General features: G+C 47.9%; 1 protein-coding gene across 1 annotated transcript in view; it reads right to left on the bottom strand.

Annotated features, from left to right (window-relative positions):
• CPLX2 (complexin 2) overlaps nucleotides 1-22283 on the bottom strand; it is a 100425-nt gene that overhangs the window by 68983 nt on the left and 9159 nt on the right. The window contains exon 2 of the mRNA XM_049874361.1: nucleotides 17983-18064. The gene's annotated coding sequence lies outside the window, so the exon portion shown is untranslated. The remainder of the gene's footprint in view (nucleotides 1-17982; nucleotides 18065-22283) is intronic.

Genomic DNA, 22283 nt, shown 5'->3' with positions numbered 1-22283 from the left:
AAAGCCAGTTGCCGTAGAGTTGCTTCTGACTCATGCTACCTCATGTGTGTCAGAGTAGAAATGTGCTCAACAGCGTTCTAAATGGCTGATTTTTTGGAAATAGATACTAAGCCTTTCTTCTAGTGCACTTTTGGATGGACTCAAACCTCTCATCTCTTCAGCAGCTGAGCACATTAACTGTTTGCACCACCCAAGGGGATAGGGAAGGAGGGAATTTTCCAGTAGCCAGGTGGCCTGCCTAACAAAAATTTTATATTTTTTAGCTTTGGGTTGAAGTGACATCAACTTGTGGCTTACCTCTAGCTGATCAAAGCTCTGACTGGCAGTTAAGTGTCTTTGATTAATAAAAAATGGGGGCAATGAATTAATCATGATTTAAATGCAGCATGTTTGGGAAACAGAATCTTTAAAAACTCAAATCCACTGGGACCAGAAGCAAAAAAAAAGTGTTCTTGGTGGTGAAAATCTGGAACCCCCTAGAGTGAATGTTCGTTGAGTCTTCCAGTGTGGACAGAGGACCTGTGTGGGCCAAGGGGCCTGTGGGTGCTGTGCTAGGAAGAGAGGCTCGGTCCCTTTAAGGCTCCTCTCCCCGCCACCAAGCCCCAGGCCTCTGCGGAGGAGGACATGCATTATTGAAAGCGCATTTCAATACCTATTCACTCTCCTCCTCCTCCTGTGGGTGGCAATCACAGTTTACATAATCTGTCTCTCTGTCCTCCCAGGCAGCTGCTCCCTTCTGGCTGAGTGGTTTGAGGAGGGAGAGGGAGGGGAGAAGAGAGAGTCCTTAACTCTGTGCTGCCACCCCAAGTAGTGGCCAGACTGCATTGGGATGAAAGCAGGTTTTGACATCACGAAGCCCTAGGTTCAAGTGTCACTTTCGTGCTGTGTGGCCTCGGGTGTACCACTTGGCCTCCTCCCTGGTGCTCTCGAGGCACTCCCATGGACTCCATTACAGTATCCGAGCTCCCAAACCTCTGTTTCCAGTCCAGACCTCTCTCCTAGACTGCAGACCTATTTATCTATGACTTGATGGACAGTTCCCTTTTTGTGTTCAGAGATACCCTAAGCTTAGGGTCATTGTGTGAGAACAAACATCCCAAGCTAATCTCCTCAGTTCTCCCAAGCCATCCATTCATTTATTCATCCAATATCCATCTGGTTATCCAACCATTCATCCATCATCCATTCACTCAACCATTCATTCATTCATCTATCCATCATCCATCCAACTATCCATTCATCCAACCATCTACCCATCATCCATCCACCATATGTTCATTCAGCCACTCATTCATTCATTCATCTATCCATCATTCCTCCACCCAACTATCCATTCATCATCCATTCATTCAACCACTCATTCTTTCATCCATCTACCCATTATCCATCCGACCATCTATCCATCATCCGTACAACCATCCCGTCTATCATCCATTCATTCAAACACTCATTAATTCTTTCATCTTTCCATCATCAATCCAACTATCCATCCAACCATCCCATCCATAATTCATTCACTCAACCACTCATTCATTCATCTATCCATGATCCATCCAGCTATCCACTCATTCAACCACTCCATCCTTATTCATCCATCATCCATCTATCCATTTAGAAACTATTAACTAAGTGTCTAGCATTTGTCAGCATTGAGGTATAGCAGTACACAAGACACACACTGAGCTTGCCCTCGCAATACTTAGATTCCTGTGAGGGAGACAGACAAGTCAATAAAAATTGCAATAAATGTAATAAGTATGGTGGCAAGAGAAGTGCAAGGTATCACAGGAGCACAGAGTGTGGTACCCAACACAGTCTTGGAGGATCGTAGAAGGCTCTCTTGGAGGACATGACATGTAGGCTGATACTTGAGAGATAAGAAGGGGTGAACCTGTTCCTTTCCCTGTGTTCCTTGTCTCCATTACTAAAGGGGATTGACACCTAGCACTCATTCCTCCTTGTTCTTGTAACTGTATCTCTTTAGGAAGAGCTACTACTTCCTCGCTCATGGTCCTGTGGATTGGGTGGGAAGATCACCTCATCACCAGCTCCAGGAGTAAGCACATGACCAGGCCTGGCTACAAGGATTGGTTAGGGATTAGTCCACTGAGATTCAACCCCAGGACTTTGCTGAGACATTGGGAAGGAGGTATTCTCATTACATTTGAATTGTTCAGCTCGTTGCCACTCCAAGAGGGAAGAGCCTGTCTGAGAGTGATGTCAGCATAGAGGGGAGCAGAATTGAGAGATGTAGAAAGACAGAGTCCCAAGGTCATCATCTGAACCTTTGGATCCAGCTGTACCTGAAATCTCATACTTTTTTTCTTACTTTAAGCCATTTTGAGCTGGGTTCCTGTCACTTGCAGTCAAAAGAGCCCTAACTAATATAGCTATTCTCATTAACAGTAAGAAGGCATTTTCACATCCTTTGTCTTATTTGATTTTCACAACAACCCCAGCAGGCTGTTTACAGATGAAGAAAGGAAGGCTCACAGAGCCGAGCCAGTGGAATTCAGATTCAGGCCTGCCAGACACCAAAGTCCATGCTTTATTCAGGATATCTTGGAGATTAAGTAGGAAGGATGCTGGAGTACAGTATTTAGGTTCCAGAGGAAAGGGTGGTAGGAAAAGGGATTTGAAGGCAAAGCTCAAAAGTGCTATCTTCTGGTCTGTCTGAGGGGGTGGGGAGGAAATGAATATGGTTGAAAGGTAAGAGAAGAACAGAGAGAAAGCGGTGAGACCTGTGAAGGACTGAATTAGAATCAGAGAACTATAGAAGCCAAAGAAAGATAATACTTGAACCCCCTATATTCTAGCCACATGAGTCAGCACCTGAGGAGAGGAGTCTGTACCTGGAGCTTTCTCACCCCAGGTATGCTCTGCCTATGGTGTGGCCTCCACTCCAGAGGACCTGCCTCCTCAGTCAGCCCAGGTTTCATTGCACGACGTGTTTTAAGGTCTGACTAAAAACGACACCGCCTCCAGGAAGCCACCAGCAACCCCCTACTTGGTGTTCCTCAGCCTCCATCAGTATTTCCTTTATAGCACAGGTCACTGTCAGCTGCCCCATTTCACTTATTTCAGTGCATGACTCATCTCCCTTCCGGGAAGTCCATTCTTTGCTCATCTTTGATTAGATTCAAGCTCCTCTCCCCATGCCTGGCACCCCATGCCTGGCTCATGCATTTAAACAAAAAATAAATAAATATTTGAAGTAAATTAATGTCCAGATCAGAAGTAAGTTTAGGATGTGAATTAGAGTGGCAGGGAGATAGAGGGGGAAGAGTGGGGTACACAGAAACAGAGAGATGCACACAGAGAAGGAGAGGGGGTGACAGAGGGAGGGGGAGGCCCAGGAAGAGAGGCCGAGAGAGAGCCCTGGGCGTGGAGATCTCGAAGGCTCTGCAGGACTGGTCTGGGGTTCAGGTGACCATACCCCAGTGGAAATGGCCCAGTTTCCTCAGAATCCAGAAGAGTCAAATCAAGACCTGCTGTGGAGTGGGTGGGGAGGAGCTGGAGAACCAAGGAGGAGTTCCTGTGACTCTTCCTCCTGCCACTGGGGCAAGAGACACAGGACAACTGTGAGGAGCTGGGGATCCGAGGGCTTCCTAGGTGATGCAAATGCTAAAGTACTTGATGACTAACTGAGAGAAGGGTTGGTGGTTCAAACCCACCCAGAGATGCCTCAGAAGAAAAGCCTGGTGATCTGCCTCTGAAAAATCACAGCCATGAAAACCCTATGGAGCATGCACAGAGCTGCCATGACTCAGAATCGACACACCAGCAACTGGTTAACTGGTTAGAGGGACCTGAGTAGCCCTTGGATGGTGCAAATGTTTAACCCACTTGGCTGCTAGCCAAAAGGTTGGTGGTTTGAGTCCACCCAGAGGTATCTTAGAAGAAAGGCCTGGTGATCTATCTCTGAAAAATCAGCCATTGAAAACTCTAGGGAGCACAGTCTCTGACACACATGAGGCCACCATGAGCGGGAGCTGACTTGATAGCAGTGAGTAGGTGGACCTAAAGGAGCTGCTACTGCTCCACGTTGAGGGAAGGGACGGGGACAAAATAGGGGGTGGCAGCAGCCAGGATCTTCCAGTGCCACATCCTGGTACCTCCTCCTAGTGGGGGATGCAGTATGATCCTTCCCTCCAGGAGCTGACTTTGGAGCCTGAACCAGAGAAGGACAGACCCTTGCAGGTGGCAAGCCTGCAAGTTCCTCCACTCTGCTCTGGGATGGAGTGGCCAGTGGACTGTCCCTCTCCTGTGCAGTGTTCTCCTTCACCTTCTCTATGGCCTTGAGCACCACCCAAAGCAAATTCTGTTTATTTTTCCCTCTGCTTGTTTGTTATCTGCCTCTACTCCACAGGGACACTCCACAGGGACAGGGACTTTGTTGGTCCCCTGGTGCCTAGAACTGTGCTTGGCCAATGCTTACAGAATGCTGAGTGGATTAATGAATGGAATGTCAAGTGAGACAGTAACTGGAGTTGTGTGTATGTGGCGGGGGTGGGGGCGGGAAGTTGCTTGGAGGTGACAGTTGACAAAGCACTTACCAAGCAGGGCTCCCAAAATAAAGGCGTCTGGGCTCTGAGATGAGAGCCCTTGAGAAGAGAAAGGCCCTTCTGGGGCTAATTGTGTGGCTGTCAGCCTGAGGCAGACAGCTGAGGGCAGACTGCAGTTGTGGAGGGAGGGACACTTCTCTATCCCGATACACCTGCTCTTGGCAGTGGGGAAACCGTGAGGGGCATGCTGTAGCCACATGAGACAAAAGAATGCTGACCCTGCCACTCAGGGAGGAGGCTGCTAAAGATCTGGGCCGTAGGCAAGACAGGGAGCCCCACCTAGGCTACCGTGAGCATGTGCCAAGGCAGCAGTGTGGTCTTACTGACCCCTCTCTACAAGGCTCTGAGCAAGGGGTTAGGGAAACAGACTACACATCTAAGGCTCAGGGAGATGAAGTGGTTGTTGCGGGGCCACAAAGTGAGGGGTGGAGAGCCAGGGTCTGACCCAGGTTGGTCCGACTCCTCCTTTTCACATCACTGGGCATCTAACACTATATTGGGGTTGTTGTTAGCTGCTGTCGAGATGACCCCTGGCTCATGGTGACCCCATGCACAATGAAATGAAACACTACCCAGTCCTGTGCCATCTCCATGATAGGTTGTGGATTGGGCTGTTGTGATCCTGGGGTTTTCATTTGCTGATTTTTGGAATGAGATCACCAGGTCTTTCTTGCTAGTCTGTCTTAGTCTGGAAGCTCTGCTGAAGCCTGTTCAGCATAATAGCAACATGTGAGGCAGGTGTGTGAGGTGCATTGGCTGGGAATAGAACCATAATGGGGCTGGGGGCACTAACCCTCCAATGGCTGTTCTCCTCTGCTAGGACATTTGGCATAACTGTGGGAAGAGAGGAGGGGAGAGGAAGGAGAAGAGGAGCGGGAGGGAGAATTTCCTCTTCTGTAAAATAAGGAATGAGATAGATGCCCTTTCAGCTGTTGCTGTACTTGTCTTTCTGTCTGATTTCTTCCCAGGGCTGTATGCTCCCATCTGAGGCTGGTGATGAGATGGACCCACGGCCTGAGGCCCCCACTCTCGGGCGCCACTCCCAGGTCCAACTTGGAGACAATGGGGGAGTCAGCCCCCTCTCTAAGCCTGTTACCTCTTCTGTGAGGTGTTGATGACAATTTTGTGCTCTCGAGGTGGCTGTGAGGATTTAAAGAGGCAAAGGAAAAGCCCAGCACACAGGCAAGCGGTGGTCTGTATTAGCCAGTCCCCAGAGCACCTCCACAGTCCCACTCGCTTCTCCTTGGCTGCCTGACAATCTTTCTAAAATGAAATATAGGACTTGCCCCTCCCCTTCTAGGGACTTCGACAGGTGCTTTACAAAAGAGGACGCCCAAATGGCCAATAAGCAGATGGAAAGGTGTCCAACCTCACCAGTCATCAGGGAAATGTAAATTACAACTATCACCACTACACACTTACCAGAATGGCTAAAATGGAGAAAACAGAAAATGCCAAGTGTTGGAGAGGATATGGTGCAACCGGAAATTTCATAGAGTATGGCTGAAAGTGCAAACTGCTGCAATCAGTTTGTAAAAGCCTTTTGACAGTATCTGCTAAAGCTGGGCTTGTATCCCCTATAACCCAGTGATTCTACTCCTTGGTATAAACCCAACAGAAATGTCTATATATGTTCATCAAAAGACACATACAAGAATCATCATAGCCACACTTTTCATACTGGCCCCAAACTGAAAACAACTCAGGTGTCCATCAACACTTGCTGTTGTCAGCTGCTGTGGAGTTGGCCCCTGACTCATGGGCAACTCCAAGCACATGAAACAAAATGCTGCCCAGCTCTGCACCATTGCCATGATCTGTTGTGGATGAGACAGTTGTGAACCATAGCATTTTCACTGGCTGATTTTTGGAAGAAGATCACCAGGCCTTTCTTCCTAGTCCATCTTAGTCTGGACGCTCCGCAGAAACCTGCTCAGCATCACGGCGACACACGAGCCTCCAATGACCAACAAGTGGTGGCTGTGCATGAGGTGCATCAGCCTGGAATTGAACCCAGACCTCCCACATGGAAGATGAGCGTTCTACCACTGAACAGCCAACGTCCCCCTCCATCAATACCAGAGCACTAGACCACATTTTGATACATAACATAGCAATGAAAAGGAACAAATTACAACCAAATGTAACAGCATCAAAGAATCTCAAACATAACGTTGAGTGAAAGGAGCCAGACACTGAAGACTAAATACTGTGCATGACTTCATTTACAGGAAGTTCAAAAACAAGCCAGCTGATCTAAGGGGTCAGAAGTCAGGCTCCTGGCTCCTTTTGGGGAGACAGTGACTGGGAAGGAGAGCAAATACTGAACCTTTCTGTGATGGTGTTTCTCGGTCTGAGGCTGGTTGCAGGGATATATTCACTTTGTGAAAACTCACTGAGCTGTAAATTTATCATATGAGAGCACTTTTATGAACATAGGTGGTATTTCTTTTTCTATTGTATTCATGGTGAAGACAGACAGAGGAACACATACACCAATTCAACAATTCCGATATTCAGTGACATTGGTTACGTTCTTCAGGTCAGGCTACCTTTCTCCATATCCCTTTCTGAATTGTTTCACCATCATCAACACCACCTTCCTGCATCCTAAGCTTCTCCTCTAACAGATATTTCAATAAAAAGTTTCTGAAAAACTAGCCCCACCTTTCTATGGTTCCCACCTGGCCTGGGACTCTGTGGCTGCCATTCGAGGCCCCTGCAGCCCTCTGGGGCCCACCCATCATGACTCCCTGCCTTGAGCCTCAGGCACCAGCAACAGGAGACAGTAGTCGGTCTCCCCACACACCAGGTTGTTTCTCACCTCTGTGCCTTTGCCCATGTTAACCCTTCTGCCTGGCAGGCCCTCTTTCCCCATTTGTGTCTGCCTCTTTTTGCGTGTGTTTCTTAAACGTCCCACTCCAGGTGGGCCAGGTACCCTCCTCTGAGCTCCCACAGTTCCCCATCCCACGCTTCCCTTTATCTCAGCAATACCCATATGATTTAAAAATGATCATCTACAGACCTGCCCCACTCCCCCCAGGCTGAGGTCCCTGTGGTCAGGGCCTGTAACTAATTCATCTGTCAGTCCCCAGTGCTTGGCATGGGGCCTGGCACCAAGGATAAGCAGTGAAAGTTTGCAGAATGATGGAAAGAAAGCGCCTTCTTTATCATCCCCCATTTAACCCCAGGTTGGACTTCCATTGTGGTCTTGTGATAGCCTTCCAGAGATTTCTCTTCTCTGGGATAAATGCCCCCACTCCTCATACTGGCACTTACAGATGGGCTTCTCTGTCTCCTCTCTGCAAGTCTGGAATGGAGACACATTCCCTCTACCTGGATCCCCCTCACTTCCTTTCTTCATTCTCACTACACTGGGACAGCTCCTGGGGGCCAGCTAGAGGGGGAGGAAGGGCCAGGTTCTTTCCCTCAAATCCTAGTCTCTAAGGACATTTAATGTGGGTCAGATCCTGTCATCACAAACACCAGGAAAACAAAACTATCACAAGGCTTAACTTTTTAACATTGGAGTGGTTCAAAAATACAGCAAGATGCTTTAGAATGCGGGCTTGTGAGCTTCTTGTCACCAAAGTTATGCAAATGAGAATTGACTGACTATAGTCAGGGATGCTGTTGAGGGGGGGATTAGACTCAGTTCCTCCAACCCCAAGGGGAAGAAAGAAGAAAGGTGACATTAGTGGAGGTTCTACTGTGCAGGAGACCCTTTAAAGATGTCATCTCATAGACTTCGAACAACTGCTCTGGGAGGAAGGTGTTGCCATTATCCCATTTTAGAGACTATGAAACTGAGGCTCAGAGAAGGGAAGAATTTTGCTAGAATTTGACTTCCTGCGAAAGAGTCCAAATTTGAACTCAGGTCTTTCTGGCTCCTGAGGTTGTGCTCTTTCTAGAGTAAGTCTGTTATTGGTAGTGGTGCCGTCGAGTCAATTCCAACTCACAGTGACTCTGCATGACAGAGGAGAGGGGCCCCATAGGGCTTCTGAGGCTGTGATCTTATGGGACCAGATTGCCAGGTCTTTTCTCCTGTGGAGCTGCTGGTGGGTTTGACATGCCAACCTTTTTGGTTAGCAGCCAAGTGCTTAACTATTACACCACCAGGACTCCTTAGAATCTGTCTGAGATCCTATAATTTCACTCCAAGGCAAGGTCTTCTGTCAGGTGAAACCCAACCTGACAAAGGTATGGTGAATGCCTCTGAGTCCTCTGGGTTGGGCCCATTGACTCACCATTGGCTATAGTTCTGGCCAAGGCTGACAGAGCAGCCAGGGTCAGGGCCCCTTGTGTGCACTGGCATTTGATCATGGAAGAGAATCCCTCTGAACAGTCAAAATCACTCACTGTGGACTTCAAAAGAGATGCCAAGGGGGCCAGGTGGTGATTTCTCTCTAAACTGTTTCTCATTGGCTTTTGACTTCTATTTTCCATCAACTTGATTTTCATTTCCTGGTTTTTACTGATTGGGGAAAATAAGGCGAAGTGGAAAGCTCAAGCTAATGAAATTCCCTTCCCATTCCTTTCCCACTTTTTAGAATGTCCTGAGCTAAGTGTACAACTTGAGAGGTGCTTCCATCCACTAGCCATTAAGAGTCCCCTTGCCCCTTTAAAACAGCATGCTGAGTGAAATAAATCAGTTACAAAAGGACACACATTATGTGGTTCCATTTATATGAAACATCCAGAACAGGTGAATGTGTACAGCCCTAAGGCTATTAGTGGTTACCAGGGGTGGGCAGGAGGGAGGGGGAAAAGGGGCTCACTGTTTAGGAGACACCGAGCACCTGTTAAGGGTGATAGAAAAAGTTGGAAACAGATAATGGTGACGGTTGCACAACATGATGAATACAATTAACGTCACTAAGTTGTATATGGGAAAATGTTGACATGGTAAATGTTTTGTTACACACGCATTTACCACAATTATAAAAAAAAAAAAGAGTCTCGTTGTCACCTGCGAAAGATGGGCTCAGGCTGCGCCTGTCCCCGCTGGCAACCTGAGTCGAGCTCTTAGACCCCAGGGCTCCCAGGACTGCCAGCTGCAGCCCAAAGTTGCCGTGGTAGAAACACAGACACTGGGATACCCATATGCTCCACCCATATTTCCAGCCCCTTGTAGTAAGATCAAGGAGTCCCTGGATGGTGCACATAGTTAAGTGCTCAACTATTAACTGAAAGGCTGATGGTTTGAACCCACCCAGAGACACCTTGGAAGAAAGGCCTGGAGATTTACTTCTGAAAGGTCACAGCCTTGTAAACTCTATGAAGCAGTTCTACTCTGCACACATGGGGTCCTTATGAGTTGGAATGCATTCGATGGCAACTGGTTTGGTTTGTTAGGTAGGCCTTGTGACTAGCTCTGGCCAATCAGTTGTGGAAAGATAGGGCTGAGGTATTTAAGAGTGGGTGTGAGTTCTGCACTCACTTTCTACCCCTGCTGCAGTAATGGTAGAGACTAACCTGGATCCCCAAATCACTGCTAGCAAGTGAGCTGCCCTGGACAGTTACTGGCCCCACAGCCGACTTCTTCTGAGTGAGAAATCTTTGTTGTACTAAGCCATGAATTGGTTTGGTCCCACAGCATAACCTAGCCTATCTTGACAAATGCAGTCCCTCCAGTACCTACTGTGTGCCAGCACTGTGCTGGGCTAGACAAAGAGGCGCAGTGCATGTCCTTAAGGAGGTTAAAGTCCAGGAACAGTGGAGAAAAACTGATGAACATCTCCACTACAGAGTGTCAGTGCTAGGGTGGGGTGGGGGAAACCTAGGGTCTGTGGGAGTCCAGAGACCGGGTTGCAAGGCAGAGGGAAAGTCCAGGCACAGAATACTTTCTGGAGGAAGTGACTTCTCAGCTGAGCTGTAGCAGATGAACAGAAGCTAGCCCAGTGGTCACAAACTGGTGGCGTATATTGCTTGGTAAGCACAAAGCTTAAAATTTTTTTTTTCCTGTTAGTTGACAATATTTAAAAACAAAGAGTTTCACATAAAAATATAGATTTGGGGCTTCACTTAATAAAAATCAGGGTCTCTATCAGCACTGGGGCCATGTGTCTGAATGGCAACAATTGGCTGGAGCTGGTAGACATGCATATTCCACATTGCTATAGTCCCCTTCAGGCATTTGTTCCTTGTTAGCCCTGCAGGTGGCTGGGTTTGCAAGCCCTGAGCAAGCTGATTCTGTGATCTTTCAGGACAGGCCCCAGCAGTCCTTTCAGCCATGGGGCCAAGGGCCAGGCTCGTCTATCTCCCCTCCTCTCCCCACGGCTTCCAGTCCAGCAGAGAAGCCAGGGACCCCTCACTAGAAGCCTGAGGGAGCCCCAGCCCCAAGTGTAGCTGACTGCTGGCCCCAGATCGAGATGGACCTTGGGTCCAGCCAAGGTTGGAGAAAGAAGACCCCAGGGACTATCCCATTGAGTCAGGCCTGGGGAACCACGTTGCCTATTACTTTCTCAGTTCCTCATAATATCCCTTTGCTGATTTTGGCTGCCCAACACCCATCTCTCCTTTTGGCAATAGCCCCTTGATTTTCTCATTGGGAACCACCCCTTCCTTGGTGTTGTGTCTTGGAGGAGGTGTATTCCAGCCTCCCTGCTCTCTGCTGGCCAAAGGGAGTGTATGGGACCCAACCCAGTCCAGCTGGTCTCCGTCCTAGGACTGTGGGTCATGAGCAGAGTGATGCAAGGAGGAAAAAAAACAATCATGGTAATGTGTCCCACAAAGGCCACTCCCCCCCCCCAAAAAAAAAAACTGGCCTCAGTCCCTGCTCCTAGACCCCTGGTGCTGCTGTGGTTCCTGCCCTTTCCTCAGCTGGATCTCCAGCCTTCCCTTTGATTCTGGATGCTGTCTGATAGCCTTCCAATAAACCCCTTTTTGGTTTCAGTGAGGCAGAGTTGGTTTCTGTTGCTTGCTACCAATGGACCCTCACTTATACATACCCCTTCTCGGAGGGCATGTGAATTCTTTGAGTTCACACATGATTTCCCAGCAAGCCAGGCTAGTTCCTAACCCTCAGTTCTTCCTTCCCCCTCTCCTGTAGCCACTTGATCATCTTCTGCAGCCCACGCGTGTTTCAGACCCACCCAGACCATAGTCACTGCCAGCTGGGCTACTGTCCTGACTCTGGACTCTCAGCTCAGTCAGGAGGCTCTGGGTCACCTGCCCAGCAGTCTTGTTCCTCCTTAGGATGGGGCCTTCTTTGCCCTCAGCAGGACAGGGTGCGGCCCCTAAACCTTGAATCTGAGCCTGGAGATGACCCTGCTTCTGGGCTCAGCATGGGCTCTGAGCCATGGAGCTCCTTGCAGTGCTTGGCCAGTGGAGAATTTTTCTCCCTCCAGAACCACCTTTATCTTTTTTCAGGTGTACATTCTGTTTGTACTATTATTCACTTTATACTTTAAAAAAGTAACATACTCTTTAACTTTTAATACATATATTTGAAAGGGAAACATGAGATCATGTTCATAAACGGGAAACCATTATCATGTTCTGTAAATGGAAGGTAATAGTAAAAATAAATATGCTGAAAATCCACCACCGTGACCTCCAGTTGCCATGAAGTTGAGTCAATTCCTACTCACGATAACCCCATGTGTGTCAAGGTAGAACTGTGCTCCATTGGGTTTTCAGTGGCTGATTTTTCAGAAGTAGGTCACCAGGCCTTTCTTTGAGGTGCCCCTGGGCGGACTTGCACCTCCAACCTTTCAGTTAGCAGCGGAGCAAGTTAACTGTTTGCACCACTCAGTGATGCCTCACTGAAAATAAAAGCCTTCTAGGACACCCCTTTGGCCTCACCCCTTCCAGAGCAAGGGAGAATGAAGAAAACCAAAGATGCAAGGGAAAGACTAGTTCAAAGGACTAATGGACCGCAACTACCACAGCCTCCACCAGATTGAGTCCAGCACAGCTAGATGGTGCCCGGCTACCACCACCAACTGCTCTGATAGGGATCACAATTGAGGGTCCCGGACAGAGATGGAGAAAAACGTAGAATACAACTCTAACTCACACACACACACACACACACACACACACACAACCAGACTTAGTGGTCTGACAGAAATTGGAGAAACCCTGAGAGTATGGCTCCCAGGCACCCTTTTAGCTCAGTAATGAAGTCACTCCTGAGGTTCACTCTTCAGCCAAAAATTAGACAAGGCTATAAGACAAAATAAGACTAAGTGGGTACACAAGGCAAGGGGCAAGGACAAGAAGGTAGGAGGGGACAGGAAAGCTGGTAATGGGGAATCCAGGATCGAGAAGGGAGAGTGTTGGTGTGTCGTGGGGTTGGCAACCAATGTCACAGAACAATATGAGCATTCATTGTTTAATGAGAAGCTAGTTTGTTCTGTAAAATTTCATATAAAGTACCAAAAAAAAAAAAACCAGACTTACTGGTCAGGAAAAAAAAAAAAAGCACTTACACTCAGTCCCAGCTAGGTATCGTTACCAGTCGCGGGCTGAGCCTCATTATTGAAAAGGAAGGTCAGCAACAAGGGTTAGAGAGATCTTAAGGAGTAAAAAAAAACATTGCTGTCAAGTCAATTCTGACTCATGGTGACCCTACATTCTCCTTGATGGATCAATGGAAAAGGAAGGACCTCTCTCTCAGTGGTATTTAATTTGTGTCTGAATACCTCTTACAATGGTCTGGGACCACTTCAGTGTGTGCGTCCACTCTGTGGAAAACAGCCTCTGTATGCTTGTAGGGCCTGTGGCCAGGTGCCTTATGGTCTTGCCCCCTGTCGTCTGCCCTGTGCACACCACACACTGTGCCCAGACCCACCAGGCCATGGCACCTTCTTGCCCAAGTGGGTGAGCTTGGCTTTCGGTTCCGTCATCTTAGGGAGCTACAATAGGGAGAGGGGTACAAGAACCAGCTTTGGTGAGCCCTTCCTATGTAACAGATGCTGTGGTAGGTGCTCTGTACAGATTATCTCAATCTTTTCTAAATTCCAGTCTTTCATCTACCACCTTCATGATTTCTGCCGTATCAGTACTGTTTATGTACTTAATGCTTTTCTTCAAATTGATTTTCCCTTAAAAACATGCACAACTTTATTTGAAAAGGAAATGTTATATTATTTCCATATATCAGAGCTTGAGGTGCTGGTTATGTTTTTCCTAACATGCGTCAATTGTGAACTACTAAATAATAAATACTTATCCATGTGCCACCCCAAATCATCTTACAGACTACCAATTGTGCCGCCCTTTGGGAAATCCTGTAGCATCTTAGTTAATGCTCACACATTCCTGTATGAAAGGTATTATTAGCTTTACTTTTCAGGTAAGAAGGTGGAGGCTCAGAGTAACCATGCTCGTAGTGCTACAGGTGGAAAGGGTTGGGGCCGAGATCCGAACCCAGGTAGCCTATCTTCAAATACCTAATCAGTTGCCATCAGGTCAATTCTGACTCATGGTGACCCCATGCATGTCAGGGTAGAACTGTGCTCCACTGGGTTTTGGATGGCTGATTTTTCAGAAATAAATCACCAGGCCTTTCTTCTGAGTCATCTCTGGGTAGATTTGAACTTCTAGCCTTTCAGTTAGCGGCCAAGCATATTAACCATTTATACTACCCAGGGATGCCTCAAATGCCTAGTGTCTTTCAAACACACGAGTGCTTTTCAAATGCATTTCTTAAATCCAAAGAATCTTTTAAAAATTAAGACTTATGTGTAAATTCAATATATAAAACAGATAAAAGCGGAAGTTTTTTTATTGAAATGGAGGTGGCAACTCCAGAATTCATTCTTTTGGGTTTTCTTTCCTTCCCAAACCCATCCTATAATGGCCTTTCAGAACCTTTCTTAGAAGCCCAGGACTCTGAGGAACATTATTTAAAAACCACTCAGCACCACCCTGCCCCTTGACTCTATTTAATCCAGTTTTCCCTGTGAGCCAAACTCCTGAAGGGCGACTTTTGGGTCTATGTTACCGTTTCTTGGTGGGCATCACCATCTTGGACCATTCCCATCTTGAAATCTTCACCAGTCTTCTAAGCCTTACTCTGATCTCATCATTCCTTCAGCGAACATTGCTGTCTAACCGGTACCCAGTATTTTAGAGGACATAAGGGACTGAGATGGATAAAATGTAGTTCTTGCCTTTGATGGATTCCCATGCCAATGTGGGAGACAGAGACAGACACAGCCAAGTACAATAAGACTCTGAGCAGCCCCTGCTCACCTGAATATCACTTCTTTCTTCAGTTCCTGCTCTACCTTCGGTGCTTAGGCAATACCCTGAGATGGACCAGCCAAGAGGCCTGTGTGGTGCTGGCTGCCCTCTGCATTGTGATGCTGGAAGTCTTGTCTCTTTACTCCCCACTGTGGTTCCTTGACTACTGTTCCCTTAAGCAACTATTGCCTGATCTAATTTGGGTTAGAATCATGCCTCATTCAGGTCCCCCAAATCTCATCCTGGCCGAAAGACCAACTTATGACTGTCAGCATCTGCAATATGACACTCTGACTGCCTCCTGGCCTTCGTCTGCCTCCTTCCCTCATTGCTGAGTCTATTAAAGCTAGAGACTGCCCTCTCACTGAAATGGGTATCCCCAAAGGGCTCCTCTCTGCCAAGAAGAGAGGAATCTGCTGCCCTAAATGTATGGAAAGATCCTGGCTGAGTTTCAACAAGTTTTAAAGAATCCTAAGGGACACCCAGCCTTGTGGTGTTCCCTAATCCAGCCCTTTTCCGTCAGTCCTGCCTATGGCCTTGGTCCTCTCTGAGATTCCACCATCTTTTGAAGGCCCTGAAATGCCCCCAGAATATCACCCTCAGGGTTTCCTCCATGGCGTGAGGCCAGGTCTTAGTTAATACCAAGTTCCAGGAAGCTTCTCCCTTGCTGTGCCCTATGGCTGGACCCATTAGTAAATTCAAAACAACCCAAGTCAATTCAAGCCAAGTCAACTCAGGTCAACTCTACTCAGGTCGAGTCAAGTCAGTCAACTCAATTCAGCTCAACACATACTATGGACCTCTCTGCCTATTTCATACTATCCTGACCCAGGCTCTAATTGGGAGAAAGCTTGAATCCAACAACTAAGAGGAATTTTCTTGTTTGAACCATGATTCCAGACAAAAAAATTTCCTTTGAGCTGAGGGAAACCCTTGCACAAAGGGCTCTAGAAAGAGCCTCCTTTTCTGGCCTGAAGATAGCTCAAATAGCCGCCTAATCCTGGGCTTGCTCCCCAAGACTTCTCAAGCCACCCTCACCCTTCAGGTACAACTTCAAGACCTCGGATTGCAGAGTGAGTTGGTCCCTCACCCTTTAGAATCTGGTTCATATGGGTCCTGAGCCATTCATTCACTCATTCATTCACAAATCTGAATTCAGCACTTGCTGTGTATAAGGCCAGGCACCTTAGAGACATTGTCTCATTTAATTGTTGCAGTAATCAGTATGGATGCAGAACCAGTAAGTGGCCAGCAAGAAGTTTAGCCCAGCCCTGATTTTACAGCCTGTTCTCTTTCCATCATATTCCATTGTCTCTTTTAACAATTGAGTAGAATCTGTAATAAAAGGTAGAGATAACTGAATGCTTAAACAAACACATTCTATATGAAGGGAAAGAGTGGATTAATGAATATTTTATGTAAGGCAAAGTCCCACCTGACCAGTTTATTAGAATTCTTTGAGAAGTGAACTATATAGGGAGATAAAGGGTGACTTTCACAAAAAGCCTTTGTTGAGTTTCTATCCCAAAGCCTATTAATAAAATTGATTCATTATAGAATTGGGCAGAGGTGGGTGATGAGTGGGAGGGAGTCTATTTTTACATGGATAGAGAACTGGCTTAGAGACAAGAAAGAGAGAAAGGAGACAAATGGGTACTTTTCCAAATGGAGGACTGGGGTTACCCAGGAGTTGATGCTGAGTTTGGTCTTATATAACAACACTCACTACACATGCATTGAGCACCTAGTGTGTGCAAGTCCTGTGACCAACACTGGGGATACAAAAAACTGGGGGACCCAGCCCCTGTCCTGGAGAAGCCCAGGAAGAAAATGTGCAATGGTGTCTCCAAGGTTTTAGAAGACAGGAGGTTCCTCAGGGGGCTGAAACACCAAGATATTGGAAATAAAATTGAGGAAGGTGGCTGGGGGAGTGGCCACAGTTGAGACAGCAACCAGGAGATTTGAGCTCCTCCACTGACTTGCTCTGTGATGCTGGGGAAGCCCCTTGCCAGCTCTGGTTCTCCATTTTCTCTCCCATACAATGAAGTAATTCGACTAGATGATCTGAAAGGGGGTGATGCTCTTGGTGGAGGACAATGACTTGAAATAGGACTTCTCCATTTCCTGTGGCCAGAGTGTCCTCTTTTGTCCCTATGCTGTGATGGTGTGGCTGCTCTCTCTCTTTCATTTGTGAACAATGGAGATGAGGCAAAGAGCCATGAGGGCTGTGATGCTGGGGCTCAGAGCCCAGCCTGGAATCCCTTAGCGGCATTTGCTTCAAGTGACTCAGCATCATAAATAGCTCCCATCTGGATGAGCAATGATATCTATAGCGATCGAGCAAGCTCTATATCCATACACACTCTCTCTGTGCAAATATGTGGCTCACTGCATGCTAAATACGAGGTGACCTGGAGACGTTCCTTCTCTTAAACAACTATTTGGTATGAAACTCAAGGCTGTTTATTTAAAGAAACAAGTTTACAACTCTGCACGTTGGATTACTGGCAGTGGGTGGTGGGGAAGAGGCGATATGGCTGAAGGGATGCTGGGTGTGATCTGAGCTTGGCTGGCCACCTGGAAAGGGAGCCGAGGCTGACTGCCCAGCACATCATCCTTCTGTCTGAAACAGCAGAGGGTAACGGACACCACACACAAGATGCTTCAGATACCAGAGCGAGGGGCGGGAGGGGGTTGAACTCTAGCACAGAAAGCTGCAGTTCAGCAGAAAGAGCAAGGTCTCGGCAGTGTCGACAGACAGCCAGGTTGCAGCCCTGCCCAGCCACTGATCATGGGCAGCTCATTCAACCATTCATCAAACACATACCAAGCACCCACGTTGTGCAAGGGACATTCAGGCATGCAGACAAGAAAAAATAGAATGGAATCCAGACTTAGCCATCTACCAGCCATGTGTCTCAGGGCAAGTCCTTTCTCTCGCTGAACTTCAGTTTACTCCTTTGTAAAGTGGGGATAATAATACCCACCTAAGGCTTTTTTTTTTGCGGGGAGGGGGGGAGCATTGAATAAGAAAACTCTGTTGTAAATGGCTCTGAAGATGCAAGACAATACTATTCCACCAAATGACCTACTGAACCATGTCATTGCAACATAGGAGATCCCAGAGGGGAAATGTCATCATGATGGCCTTGACCAGGGTGCCAGAGGTGTGGGGGTACACCCAAACACTGCCCATTGGTGTGATGATGGGTAGAAGTCCTACCTTTGCTTCCTGGCCTGGCTGGGATGCAGATGCCTTCAGTCAGTGAGCAGAGCAGAGGGCATGTCAGAGATGGCACAGCTTCCTGAAGGAGGAAAAAGGACATGGAGGAGTGTGGAGGGTGTTTGGGGCAATTGGCTTCCTGAATGGGCCCAAGCCCCAGGCCTCAGTGAGGCACGACTTGTCCTGATGCCCTGGCCTTTCCTGAGGGCACCACTGCTTTTCTTGGTTCCAGCAATGGGCTGGGCTGGATGGGGCCCTGGCTCAGCATCAGACCCAACTGATGGCCTCTGTCTTACCCAGTCTTCTTGGACAGCAGTTGTCCATCTGGTTCACTGGTTCAGGCAACAAGTGTGTCATAAAACTGACACACTGTTTTTGGCTTGTTTCTGGCTTTAAATGTGACTTCTGATGGGTATGGATGGACGGGATTTGCTGTCAATCTCATCTGGATTTAAAAACTCTGGCTTTGGGGAAATCCATCGTATCTCTCTAAGCCTCAGTTTTCTCATGTGTAAAATGGGGTTTCTAATAGTATAAGCTTCATACACTAAGTGCTGCACGAGTGCTTGTTATTATTATGATCACCAATGTTGTTGTTGCTGAATGAGATCATGTCTGTGAAGATATCTGTTACAGTAAACCTGTAAGAACCAGAGCTCAAAGGGACTGCTTATTTTTCTGGGCCTTCCAAGTTTTCCACCTTTGGCAGAGTGCAGTCTTACCACTTTTCTATTGGTCATTTTAGGAAAAAATATTTGAGTTTTCCTTCTTTGACAGGTTTCCGCCTTACACCAGTTCTGGCTTTCACAGATTTTACTGTCTATTGTAGCTCCTTAAATTTTAGTTACCTTCCTCTGTTTTCTCTTAGGAGACACTAAGTGTCCCTCATAAGGTAGAGGCTGGGTCTTACATGACTTTGTCTTCAGAGCCTTGCACAGGTGTGATATAAAGTAGGTTCCCAGTAGGTATTTGTTGGCTGAAGCAATGCTCTGCAAATTTACTAGCTGTGCCCCTCCCCCCATCCCACACAGGATGAGTAAGAGGAGGCTTCATGCCTATTTTATTGATGAGAACACTGGTACAGAGGTGGGGACACAACTCACCCAAGACCACACAAGGTGAGCGTGGAGCTGGGATTGGAGCCATAGACCCTGCTTTTTCCACCCCAGCCCTCTCTTCACTGTAGCCCAGAGCCTCTCTTAGTGTTTGCTGGGCCCAGGTCTAACCCACCACCTCCTCCCCTGCTGCCTTCACATCCTACTCCTCCAATGACCACCATCCTGCTCACGGTGGCTCCAGGAAGCAGAGCTGATTGGCCCACTTGCAGAGTGGGCTGAGGTTCAGAGGAGTGAGAAGCTTGCCTCAGGTCACAAGGGGCATAGCAGGGATTCTGACAGAGACCAGCTGGACTCCAAGCCCCCTCTGTTACCTGGTAGCCTTCTGGGCCACCCTGGATAACACAGCAACCTGTCCCCCTCGGTCTCAATAACACAACGATGCTTAATTTCCTTTATGGCACGCTTTCCCCAGGAGCTCCAGGAGGTGGAGGGTGGGCCCTGCTGTGTCCTGAGCCTGGCCCTTAACAGGACTTGGAAATATCTGTTGAATGAATGAGTGAATGAGTTGGGTGAATGGCTGTGCCAGGCCATGTTCTAACTGGTGATCCAGCCAAAGGCAGGCACAATCTCTGCTCTCAGGGGGGATATTTAAATTTAAAACTAGCAACTGGATTGGAAACAGGACAAACATGGGGGTGGGGAGGAAGGGAAATGGGGAGGGAGTATATGTGGGTTGGAACCTGCTGACTGCCCAGGAAATGGGCATCTCAGAGCAAATGGCCTTCCTGTCATCAGGCAAGGCCACCGTGCTGGGTTGGGGAGGCTGGCCTTTAAAAAGGCAACGAAAGAAAGCTGGCCTGTGCCATTTTGTTTAACGTCTACCTACTGCTGAGCCCCAAACAGCTAACCCATCCCGCCACATTTGCTGCTGCTGTTAGTTACTGTTGAGTTGGCTGCGACTCATGGCAACCTTACGCACAACAGAATAAAATGTTACCCAGCCCTGCGCCATCTTCACGATTGGCACATTTGAGTCCATTGCTATGGCTTTTGTGTCAATCCATCTCATGGAGGGCTTCCCTCAATTTCACTGACTCTACTTACCAAACATGTTGTCCTTTTCTAGCGATTTGTCTTTCCTGATCAAAAGTGTCTTTCCTATACAAATAAGTGAGTCAAAGTCTCACCATTCTCACTTCTAAGGAGCATTAGATGCTTAACTCCCACTAGTTGTGTGAGTTCAAGGGTGGGCAGAGGGCATGTCAGGGTGACTTAGGAATGGGGGCTTGTGGGAGTAACAATCAGAATTACTCTGACTTAAACCTGAGTGGGCCTTCCTGTTGCTCTTCTCACTGTGCAGGTGCGTGGTCCACTCAGCACATATCATTACTGAGCACTCTGGCTGGGAGCTGGTGGTGGAGACGGAACCAGTAGAGCATGACTGCCATTTTCAGTTTACCTCCTGTGTGCCATGCCCTTCACACCTGCAATCTCTAATGCTCAAATTAACCTGGCCAGGCCAACGTTGGAATCCCTATCATACTGATGACGGCACTGAGGCTCTTTCATTGGCTGAACCCTGACCCACCCTGTGGAATTGGAGGCCTTCCCTCAGCCCCCCACCAAATCCCTGTGGCCAGTCCTGGTCCTTGTCCTAGCCACAGCCCAGCAAAGGCCTCTTCTGTCATCCAACTTCTCCCAATATCACAGAGGAATATTGGAGCCACAGTCAGAACCCAGGTCTCTCATCCTACTCTACAAGTGAGATGTACAAAGCTCACAGCCTGATGGGGACACAAATGGGCAAGGTATAATTAAAATACAATGTGACACCTGCTCTGCCAGCTGAGGCTCAGAGGAGGCCAAGTGGATGGTAGAACAGGAAGGGCTTTCCAGACAGACACAACAGCATCTACAAAGGCATGGAGGTGAGAGGCATCGCCTGCTCAGGGGTCTCTGAGGAGTTTGGCTTTGCTGGAGCTTTGGGGTGAAAGATGAGGCTGGGGGGTTGTCAGTTGGTTTAGGAAGACCTTGGAAGAGATTGGTCTTCACCCCAAGGTGATGAAGGGACACCATGGGCATCCAATTTGTGTTCTAGAGAGATACTTCAGAGGTGAGGATGGGAAAGTGAAAGTGGGGAGCCAGGAATCCTCTTCCCAGGTGGTAGACAGAGGAGTAAAGGCAGTGCTCAGGGGTAGAAAGGGTGGGAGGGGTAGGTAGCAGGACTTGGTGCTTGATGAGGTGTGGGATTGAGGGAGGATCAGACTCTCAGACTCCTGGCTTGGGTGGCACGTGGGAAGGTGACATGGAGCCAATTCTTTTTTTGGCTGAATCCTGACCCACCCTGTGGAACTGGAGACCCTCCCTCAGCTCCCTCCACGCCCAATCCCTGTGGCCAGTCCTTGCCCTTGTCACAGCCACAGCTCCAGCAAAGGCCACCTCCATCACCCAACTGCTCCCAAACTGTGTCCTAGCAACCTCGCAGCCCTCACCTTGGCAGTCCTAGCTTCTGCACTCTCCCACTCTGAGTGACAGGTGGAGAAACTGAGGCTCAAGAGTCAATGTAACTTACTTGGGTCACACAGACCTGCCCAGGGAACTGCACCTCAGCCCGTTCTCCTTGGTCCTTAGACAAGGGTGGTGCCTAGGACAATGGGAAGGACTTTGGACTGGGAGCCTCGAGGGCTGGGCTCTGACCTCAGTGCTGGCCTTCTGCCTGAGGGACCCTGGACATCTCTTCCCCTCCATGAGCCTCAGTTTTCCCTTCTGTACAATGAGTTTGGACAACGCCATCTCCAAAGTCTAAAATTGACTTATTCCATCTTTGCTCTTTGCCATGATAATTGGTTGGATGCTTTGTTGATGACATGGATTTTGGTTTCAGACTCCAGAGAGTTCAGTCCTGGTTAACTTGGACCAGTTCTTTTACCTCTCTGAGCCTAGATTTTTCACCTGTAAAATGGATATATCCCATGCTACTTAACCCAAAGGGATGCTATGAGAGTCCGCTGAAATGGCATAAATTAAAGGGCTTTATAAATGCCAAAAACCAAAAAAAAACCAAACCTGTTGCTGTCGAGCTGATGCCAACTCATAGTGACCCTATAAGACAGAGTAAAACTGTCCCATAGGGATAAATGGCAAAGAGCTACACAAATGCTGCCTATTTCATTTTTTTATCACATGGGCTATGCTCAGCAACAATTCATTGGACCAACAGTAACAATAAAACAACAAGAAGCA

This window comes from Elephas maximus, chromosome 2 (genome assembly GCF_024166365.1).
Source record: "Elephas maximus indicus isolate mEleMax1 chromosome 2, mEleMax1 primary haplotype, whole genome shotgun sequence".
In the NCBI taxonomy this organism is placed as follows: domain Eukaryota; kingdom Metazoa; phylum Chordata; class Mammalia; order Proboscidea; family Elephantidae; genus Elephas; species Elephas maximus.
Note: the sequence above shows the minus strand (reverse complement) of the source record. Positions and strands in the feature narration are given on the sequence as shown.